The sequence below is a fragment of the Fukomys damarensis genome, unplaced genomic scaffold, assembly GCF_012274545.1.
Source record: "Fukomys damarensis isolate Sample0158 unplaced genomic scaffold, DMR_v1.0_HiC HiC_scaffold_13, whole genome shotgun sequence".
In the NCBI taxonomy this organism is placed as follows: domain Eukaryota; kingdom Metazoa; phylum Chordata; class Mammalia; order Rodentia; family Bathyergidae; genus Fukomys; species Fukomys damarensis.
The window spans coordinates 15840437-15851374 of record NW_022900925.1 but is presented as its reverse complement, the minus strand read 5'-3'; the positions used below and the strand labels follow the sequence as shown (position 1 = coordinate 15851374).

The 10938-nt window shown below is 37.1% G+C and overlaps 1 protein-coding gene across 4 annotated transcripts in view; it reads left to right on the top strand.

Moving 5' to 3' along the window:
• Positions 1-10938, top strand: part of Vps53 (VPS53 subunit of GARP complex) — a 171487-nt gene that overhangs the window by 42570 nt on the left and 117979 nt on the right. The gene's annotated exons all lie outside the window — the stretch shown is intronic.

Here is a 10938-nt window from a genome sequence, read left to right as displayed (position 1 = left end):
AAAAAAGAAAAAAGAAAAGAAAAAAACCCCCCCCCCCAAAAAAAAACTTTGACTTGGAAGAAGCTTTAGATAATTGTAGTGTAAGCTTCTGCCCAGTTTAGGAATTCTTTATATATCTTCTCTGACATTTCATTATCCTGTAGAAGTATGGATACTTACAATGATAGGGAGTTCACTACTTCATTGGCTGATAGGCCAGACTATCTTACTTTTATACAGCTTTCATTGTAAGAAGGTTCTTTCTTAGACTCAATTGAAACAGTAAAATAAACGTCATTGTACCTCCTCATTGATCTTAGTTCTGCCAGCTGGACCAGTGTGAGACTCATCCGTTTCCCTTATTACTACTTCTGAAATTTAAAATGGTTTTTATGTTCCTTTCTAAGCATTCCTTTCTAACTTAGCTATTCTAAGTTTCCTTAACTTTATAATTTCCAGACCCTTTATAGTTCTGGTTGCTTTGTTCTAGGTATCCTCTTGAAGTGTGATTCCCAGTAGTAGATGTACTATGTGAACATACCGAGGGACTCTTTATTCTGGGCCGGGGTCATTCAGGGGCTCATCAATTTCCTGCCATTAATTATAATTTTTTTATATGCATACACATTTATTGAGAGAAGACTCATTGATTTTTGTAGATTCTCTGAGTTGTCTGTGACTCTCTAGAAGTTCAGAACCACTGATTTAGATATTGTGGCTCCATTGCATGGGGTTTGGTGAAATTTTTGGCAGCCATATCACATTGTTGGCTTATCTTGAATTTGCAGTTACCTGATACCCTCAGGTAAAGAATTACAAAGAGGGGCCAGGGATTTAGCTCAGCAAGTCCTTGGCCTGCCTTGCCAGAGCAAGGACCCTTGGTCAATCCCCAGTACCAAAAAAAAAAAAAAAAAAAAAAAAAAAAAAAAGAATTACAAAGAGATACACTTAGAGGTAGGAAGTAACCTAAAAGGCTTGAGCAGGCTAGTATGCGCTCCATTTACATCCCCTGGGGGAGTGGATAACCTATCTAAAGAGGACAGCACAGTTCTAACCTGACTTGGGAGTTGTCAGATCAGTTTTTCAAGAGCCAGAAATTCTGATTTTTATGTTCTTCTCCCAATTTTTAAATGTTGGCTTAGTGTTTTTCACAAACACTGCAAAGGCCAAACAAAACACATTGTGGGCCAGCAGTTTGCATATGAACTTCAAGTCTTTTTCATATGACCTTCATTTAAACTTTTTCTTCCTTTATTTATGCAAGAGATTCTTTGAAATAAAGTGCCAAACTTTATGGGTTGGTTTTATCTTGCTGGTTTTGCTTGATTTTTCCAGCTTTTCAAAACCTTTTTAAGTCTTTATGACCTCTCCATTTTATCATTAGCAGATTTTCCAGACAAGCCCTCTGTCTTCATTCAGGTTGTAGATAAAAAGGTGGAGGGGAGGGTTTGGGACCATTGGTGTACAATTATAGACTTCCTGTTCTTTTTTCCTCAGACTCACTTTAGTATAAATTGTCAGGACTAGAAAACACACAACTTCTCCCTATCCTCAGTTATTGTTCAGGGCCATGTTCATTCATCTTTTTGCCTTGATTTTCTGCAGAACGGGGGGGTAAAAATACTTGCCTGCTTCACTTTTCATGGAGGTATCATACAGATATATTAACTAAGTCAGCAAAGCATGTTGCCTTCCAAGGAGAAAGTATTCCTTGCTTTTTATCATAAAAATTAGCACATATCTCATTCAAGCATCAGAATAAAAATTGTGTTCTCTCAAGGAATAGGTGGTGAGACTTCACAGCAGAGGGCCAATCTTCATTATGTGGGGTTATTGACAGCTCACTAGCAAAAGGGTTTGTATCCTTACCCTCCATCACTTTAAACTTATCTTTTCTCTCATTCTGTCTTGGGAAGAAAATGAAGCCCACTGAGTGATGAAAATTAAAGAAAATAATAGCATTAATTTTAAAGTCACCATAGTTTGAACAAAATGGCAATTACCATTTGCTTTCTCTTCCTAAAACATCCTCCTCAAAAATAATTAGGCTTGTAAAGTATAAACTGACATTTTCCCATCAGTGTCTGAGAATGGGAGGCTGTTTTTGTTTATTTGTGTGTTTATTTGGGGAGAGAATGGGATGGTGCTATGTTGCCCAGCCTGATCTCAAATTCCTGGGTTTAGCTGGAGTTGGTGGTGCATGCCTATAAGCCCAGCACTGGGGAGGCTGAGGCAGGAGGATCGCCATGAATTCAAGGCCACCCTGGACGACAAAGCCATCCCCTGTCTCAAAGAAAACCAAAAACAATCAAATTTCTGGGCTCAAATGATTCTGCTGGCTCAGCCTCCTGAGTGGCTGGGACTACAGACACCTTCCACTGCACCTGGTTTGTTTCTTTCAGAATTTCTTTTAAGTTACATTATTCAGAACACTCCCAGACAGCACTAAATGTAAGAAATTGCCAAGGTCTACGCATGACCTTGGAGGACAAAGGCACCCTGATTTGTGGGCGCTCTGCTATTGGGTTGTGGCTCAGCCTTTTGTAGCAGTGGTGTCCCTAGTTTTGGCTGGGCCTTGCCACTGTTCCCTAACCAGGATTTCTTATTTCTGGTGCAGATGTCAAAGTTAGCCTGTCTTTATTTGACAAGTTGAATCCAAGTTAGTATCTGTTTTGCCTCTTTCTAGACCACAATTTTTTTTTAACTTTTTGGTTTGTCTTTATTTTCTCATCACATTATGCAAATTCTAAGGCATTATGCTTCTGTGTAATGCTGTAATTCTGCTCTTAAAAAATTGTTTTTATTAGTACATGTTTGTAGTACATGTGATTACATTTATCCTGGGGAGTTTGTACATCTTAATTTTATTTTGTCCCCTTCTCCCCCCATCCCTCTCTGCTCTCTCCCCTGTTCCCCTTCCCATTTGAAAAGCTCTATTTCCACTTTCTCTTTTCCTTTTCTTCCCTCTCTCTCCCCGCTATCTCTTATTCTCCTTCCCATTTGAAAAAGATCTAGCTCAGTGGTTCTGCCGCCTGTCTCACAAGCACAAGGAGTTTGATCCCCAGTACCAAAAGAAAAAAAAAAGAAAAAAAAGATCTCCCTACTTCCTATTATCTATCCTTTATTTTGCTCTTTATTTATATTTTGGGTTTCTCATATAAGATAAACCATGTGGTATTTAAACTTGTACATGTGGTTTTTTTCATTTAACAGTGTGGTCTCCTTTAATTTCGTCTGTGACCCATTGGTTATTCAGGAGGGTGTTATTTAATTTCCATGTGTTTATGAAGTTCTTGTAGTTTCTTTTGTCATTGATTTTTAATTTCATTGCACTATGGTCTGATAACATGCATGGGATTATTCCAGTTCCTTTGCATTTACTATGAGCTTGTGTCTTCTGTGGGCTAGTATGTGATCTGTTTTGGAGAATGTACCATGTGTAGCTGAGAAGAATGTGTATTCTGATGTCTTGGGGTGGAACACTCTGTAGACATCTACTAAGTCCATTTATTCAAAAGTTTGGTTCAGTTCTGATATTTCTTTGTTGATTTTTTGTCTAGTTGATCTGTTTGTGATGGTGGGATATTGAGTTCCCCTATTATTGTATTAGTGCTTACCTGATTTTTCATGTCTGTTAATATTTGTTTTATGTAGTTGGGTGCACTGGTATTTGGTACATGTACTTATGATTGTCATATTTTCCTCTGGATTGCTCCCTTTACAAGGATGTAATGACCTTTTTCATCTCTTGTAATGAGTCTTGGCTTGAAATCCACTTTGTTTACAAATAGAATAACTACCCCTGCTTTTTTCAAGGTTTTTGTTGCATGGAATATTGTTTTCCATCCTTTGACTTTCAGCCTATGGATTTCTTTGTTAATTAAATGTGTTTTGTGTATGCAATATCATGTTGGTTCTTGCTTCTTGATCCATTCTGCCAGTCTTACTTTTGAACATTTTGGTCTAGAAGTGCCTCTACCTAAAAATGTCTCAAGTTTATCCTTCTTTATGACAGAGTATTACTCCATTGTGTATAAATGCCACATTTTATGTATCTATTGATGGGCATATAGGCTGTTTCCAAGGTTTAGCTATTAAAAATTGTGCTGCTATAAACATGGGTATGCATGTATCACTGTAGTATGATGACTCTTTTGAGAAGTTTCCTAGAAGGGGAGTAGTTGGATGAAATGGAATTTCTTTTTTTGTTGTTGTAATTTCAAATGTTTGGGAGGTTCTGGGACACTCAGTAAGTCACTTCCCCCTCCTAGCCTTGGTTCTTTTAATAGCAAAATATTTTTTGGTTAATTTTAGGCATGCATAATGATACTACTCATCATAGGGAATTTACACCTGTACATGATAACATCCCACCTCTTTTTCCCCCTTCTTCCCCTATCCTCAACCCCATCCCCTCCCCTAAATACAAAAGCTTTGTTTCATTTTTTTTCTATTTTCACTTGTTTTTCTTGTCCCTTCCTTTCTCCTTCCTTCTGTTCTTGTTCCCCTTCTCATTTGAACATTTTCTTCCCATTTCCCAGTATCTATATACATTTTAGTCCTTATTTCTACATTTGGTTTCTTACACCAGAGAAACAATGCAGTATTTAAACATATGTGTCCGATTTATTTCACTTAAGAGTATGGTTCCAAGGTCCATCTATTTAGCTGTTAATATCTGAAGCTCATCCTTCTCTATGGCAGAGTAGTACTCCATTGTATTTTTAAAAACCCCACATTGTTTTTTATCCATTTGTCAGTTGATGGGCATTTGGGCTATTGCCAAGATTTAGCTATTATAAACTGTTGCTATAAACATGGGTGTGCATATATTGTTGTGGTATTATGCTTTTACTTCTTTTAGGAAGATACTAAGAAGAGGTATAGCTGGGTCAAATAGAACCTCTTAGTTTTAGTTTTTTGAAAAATTTGCGCACATTTCCACAGTGGTTGCACCAGTCTATACTCCCACCAAAAGTGAGATGGGTTCATTTTCCCAACAGCCTCTCCGGCATTTATTATTGATTGATTTCTTGATAGCAGCTATTCTCTTTTTTTAACCATTAATTTTATTGTTAATTTTAGGGGGCTGGGGATTTAGCTCAGTGATTCCACTGCATGCTTTGCAAGTGCAAGGACCTGAGTTCAATTCCCAGTACAAAAAAAATGTTTATTGATAATTTTAGGTATGAATATATATATATTTTAGGTATGTATGAATAGATACATTCATCATTGGGAACTTGTGCCTTTACATGATGTATCTTGGTTCTTATTTTTTCCTCATTCCCCTGCCCCCCCTTCAAACCTTCTACCCCTTCCTATTTACAAAGACTTTGTTCCCATTTTTTCCTTTTCTCATATTTTTACCTTTCCCTTTTTCCCTTTCCCTTACCCCTCTTATTTCCCCTACCCCTTTAGAACTTTTCTTCCTATTTCACATTATCAGTTATTCATTTTGATCCTTATTTACACTTTCACTTCTCACACCATAGAAACTTTGGTATTTACACATATGTGTCCTATTTATTTCATTTAAGAGTATGGCTTCAATGTGCATTCATTTAACTATAAACATCTCTGGTTTCTCATTCTTTATGGCTGAGTAGTACTCCATTTTATTTAAAAAAACTATCTTTTTTATCCAGTTTCCTGTTGATGGGCACTTGGGCTGTTTCCAAGTTTTAGCTGTTACAAACTGTGCCAGATAGCAGCCATTCTTTCTGGAGTGAGATGGAATTTCAGCATTGTTCTAATTTGCATTTCTCCCAATGACCAGCGATGTTGAACATTTTTTTATGTATTTATTTGCTGTTTCTACTTCACCTGAGAAGTGTCTATTCATTTCAGATGCCCATTTTTGGATTGGGTCTTTAAATCTGGGGAGTCTGAATTTTTTGAGTTCTTTATACATTCTAATGGCTAGCACAGGGCTTTGTCTTTTTTTTTTTTTTTTTTGTACCAGGGATTGAACTTGGGTCCTTGCGCTTTCAAGGCAGGTGGCATAACCACTGAGCTAAATCCCCGGCCCCTTTATACATTCTAGATAATAGTCTTTTGTTTGATGAATGCCTGGTAAAAAATTTTTTCCTGTGCTATTGTTTGTTTCTTCACCCTGTTGGTGGTTTCTCTTGCTGTGCAAAAGACTTTTAATAAAATGAGGTCTCAGTTGTTGATTCTTTGTAGTATTTCCCATGTGGTTTGGGTCTTGTTCATGAAGTCTTTGCCTACTCCTATGTTCTCAAATGCTCTACCAGCACCGTCTTCCAGCAGATTTAGTGTTTCTGTTTTAATATGTAGATCTTTGATCCATTTTTATTTTAGGTAAATGCATAGTGAAAGATATGGGTCTAATTTCACTCCTGGCATGTGGAAAGCCAGTTTTTCCAGAACCATTTATTAAAAAGAGGTGCTTGGCTCCTTTGTCAAAGATAAGATGATTGAGTATGTCTGGAGTTGTTTCTGCTTCCTGTAGTCTGTTCTGTCCATCCTCAGGTCCATGCTGTTTTGATTAAAGCAGTTTTGTAATATAATTTCAGGTCAGGCCCTGTAATGCCCCCTGCCTTGCCTTTGTTGCCCAAAATTTCCTTTGCTATTCTAGGAGAAATGGAATTTCTATTTTTAATTTTTTGAGAAATCTCCATACTGTTCTTCATAGTGGTTGTACTAGTTTACATTCCCACCAACAATGTAGAAGTGTTCCTTTTTCTGTACAGCCTCTCCAGCATTTGTTATTATTTCATTTCTTGAAGATAATAGTTCTTTCTTCAGTAAGATGGTATCAGTGTTGTTTTAATTTGCATTTTTCTTTCTTTCTTTTCTTTTCTTTCTTTTTTTTTTTTTTTTTTTTTTGGTTTTTTGAGAGACAGGGTCTCACTATGTAGTTGAGACTGACCTGGAACTCACTATGCAGCTCAGGCTGGTCTTGAACTCACAGTGATCCTCCTGTCTCAGCCTCCTGAGTGCTGGGATTACAGGCATGCGCCACCACGCCCGGCTTTAATTTACATTTTTCTAATGGCCAGTGATGTTGAACATATTTATTTGCCATATGTATTTCTTCTGAGAAGTGTCTATTCATTTCATTTGCCCCCGTCCTTTTTTTGGTACCAGGGATTGAACTCAGGACCTTCCGCTTGCGAGGCAGTTGCCCAATTTTTGATTGGATCTTTTACTTTGCGAAATCTAATTTTTTTTAGTTCTTTATATATTCTAGATGTTAGTCTTTTGTCTGAGGAGCAGGTGGCAAGTTTTTGTTTTTTTTTTTTACATTCTGTAGATTGTCTTTTTACTCTGTTGGTTGTTTCCTTTGATGTGCAGAAGCTTTTTAATTTGATATAATCTCATTTGTTAATTTTCAATATTATTTCTTTTCTTTTTTTTGTTCTCTTTTTGTTTGTTTGGTTTTTGGTACCAGGGATCGAACTCCAGTCCTTGCACTTGCAAGGCAGGTGGGGGCACCACTGAGCTAAATCCCTGGCCCTATTTCTTTTTCTTTTTCATTAAGTTTATTGTTATATTTTATGTATGCAATACAGTTGCATTCATCATTGGGATCTTGTACCTTTACATGATGTATCTTGGTTCTTATTTTTTTCCCCATTTCCCTGCCTTCCCTTCACCCCCTCCACCCTTTCCTGTTTACAAAGGCTTTGTTTCCATTTTTTCCTTTCTCATCTTTTTCCCTTCTTTCCTTTCCCCTACCCTTCCCACTTCCCCTGTTCCTTTAGACCTTTCCTTCTTGTTTCACATTATCAGTTATACATTTTGAACCTTATTTACACTTTTAGTTTTTCACACCAGAGAAACTATTTGGTATTTGCACATATGTGTCCTATTTATTTTACTTGAGTATGGCCTCAGTGTGCATCCATTTACCTATAATTGTCTCTCATTATTATTTCTTGTGACATTGGGGTTCTGTTCAGAAAGTCCTTGCCTACACTTATGTCTTCAAGAGTTTTACCTATATTAACTGTTTCTGTTTTGTTTTTGGTACCAGGTATTGAACTCAGGTCCTTGTGCTTGTGCAGCAGGTAGCAGAACCACTGAGCTAAATCCCCAGCCCTAACTGTTTCTGTTTTAACATTTAGGTCCTTGATCCATTTTGATTTTAGTTTAGAACATGGTGAGATATGGATCTAGACTCAATCTTCTGCATGTAGATACAGTATCCAGTTTTCCCACTACCTTTTATTAAAGAGGCTGTCTTTCCTCCAGCGTATGTATATTTTTGACCCCTTTATTGAAGATCAAATAGTTGAACATAATCTGGAATTGTTTCTGCTTCCTCTATTCTGTTTCATTGGTCTGCAGTTCTGTTTTTGTGCTAGTACCATGCTGTTTTTATTAATGTGGCTTTGTAATGTAACTGTAAATCTGGATTATAACACATCTTGTTGTACTCTTTTTACCCAGGTTTGCTTTTGCTATTCTGGGTCTTTTCTGGTTCCTTTTGAATTTTTGGATTGTTTTCTCCAGTTCTGTAATGAATGCTGTTGGTATTTTGATTGGAATTGTAGTAAATCTGTATATCAGTTTTAGAAGTGTAGCCATTTTAACTATATCGGTCTGCCTAGCAAGGTTCATGGGGTATTGTTCTACTTTTTCATGTCCTTTCTACTTCATTGCAATGTCCTTTCTCAGAGTGATGTAATTTTCGTTGTAGAGATCTAGACCACAGTTGACTGTAGTTGAGAGAAGGACTGGTAAATGTCTCTTAATTATTTAGTCCTGCAGTGTTTAAGTCTGACCCACTATGCTTCATTCTCTTTATTGTGCTTGAGCAATCCAAACAGTTATCTTCTTTCTCCTCTATGCATAATGAAAGACTGAACATTTTATTTAAATTGCCAAGGGGCTGGGGATTTAGCTCAGTGGTTCTGCTGCCTGCCTCGCAAGCACAAGGATCAAAGTTTGATGCTTGGAAAAAAAAAAAAAAAAAAAACCAATAATTGAGGTAATTTAGTATAGTTACTATCTACCTTTTATTTTGCTCTTTAAATTATTTGTACTTTGGGTTTTTCATATAAGGGAAACCATGTGATATTTAAGCTTGTGTCTGATTTATTTCGCTTAACACGATCTTGAGGTGGATCCGTTTTTCTATAAATGACAGATGTATCCGTTATGGCAGAGTAGTACTCTTGTGTATAAATGCCACATTTTTGAAAAAATAGAAGCAAAGTCTTTGTAAATAGGGGAGGGTGGAGGGGGTAAAGGGAGGATAGGGGTATGGGGGAAAAATAAATGCCATATTTTCTTTATCCATTCATCTGCTGATGGACATATAGGCTGCTGCCAAGATGTAGCTATTGTAAATTGCTGCTGCAAACATGGATATGCATTTATCACTGTAATATGTCTTTGACTCTTTCAGGAAGATACCTAGCTGGGTCAAACAGGATTTCTATTTTTAGTTTTTTGAGGATATTTTAAATAATAAAAATATTAGAATTAATATATTTTAAATATAGTACAATGTTGGGCTTGGCTTAGTCATGTTTAGTAAGTGATAGTAATGCTACTGCTGCTGTTGCTGCTAATTATGATAAAGCCCTTTGAAATATCCACATTCTCAATCTGTACATCCAGGCATCTATCAGATCCTGTAGCTTTTCTATCAGCTACACTGATTTCCATTTCCACTGCCCAGCTTTAAAGCCACCCCAGGTTTGCTTATTCCTACTTAGCAGAGCCTGCTTACTGCCTTCAGGGTGCTATCCCTAAATGAAATGCTCAATGGTCATATTTATATCTCCCACTTATTATTATTATTTTTGTTTTGTTTTGTTTTTTTTGAGACAGGACCTCTCTAGGTAGTTCAGGCTGCCCTTGAACTCACTACATATCCCAGGCTGGCCTTGAACTTGAACTCATGGCAATCCTTCTGCCTGAGCCTCCTGAGTGCTGGAATTATGAGCATGCACCACCACACCTGGCATCTCTTACTTCTTCAGTCAATTTTATTAAGTGTAGTTTCTTAAAAATAATTTCACTTAGATGTCTTAAGTTTATCCTTTGTAAACTATTTCTGTATTTTGTTTCCAGTCTTAATGTTGTATTTCCCATTTTGCCTTCTTGGATTAAATAAATCAGGACTTTTTTAGACTTTTGCAAAGGATTACATTTAGATTTATTTCTCACTTCTAGTCTTTTCTTTTTCTTCTCTGTCTCTTTTGAGTTTCTTTTGATTCTTTGTTACCTGAGAATGAGAGTACTGAAAGGCCTGACTTCTCTCTGTACGCTACTTTGGGCACATCTCTTGAGTTTTAAAGTGGGGCAAGAGGGAAGCTGCAGTTATTGCTGCCTTGGGGAGGCAGAGCTGGATGCTTCCCTGTACTTGGTGTGCATCCCCTACAAGTCCCTATACTGCTGCCTGCTCTGCCAAAGGCAAAGGCTTAGTGTACAGAAATGGTTGGCAGCACTGAGGAAAAAAGTTGCTATTTTTGTTTGATTGTCTGTTTTTTTTGGTTTTTTGTTTTTTTTTTTTGGGTACTGGGTATCAAACTTGGGACCCTGTGCCTGTGAGGCAGGTGGCAGAACCACTGAGCTAAATCCCCAGCCCTGTTTATTTGTTTGTTTGTGGTCTTGTGGTTCAAACCAGAGCTTTGTGTCTACTAGGTAAGTACTGTATCTCTGACCTACATCCCTAGTCCATTTATTTATTTATTTATTTATTTATTTATTCATTCATTCATTCATTCATTCATTCATTTATTTATTTATTGGTACTGGGGATCGAACTCAGGTCCTTGTGCTTGCGAGGCAGGCGCCGGAATGGTTTTGAATGCCCAACACTCGTGCTTTACCTGTATGGATCTGCTGTTTTCTGTTTTGCATTCACCTGTTCATGGTTACTCAGACTGTTTCCATCTTGTGGCTATTTTGAATAATATTGCTTAGAAAATTGGCATGCAAATATCTTTTGGTTTCTTCAGATACCTAAGGGTGGAATTG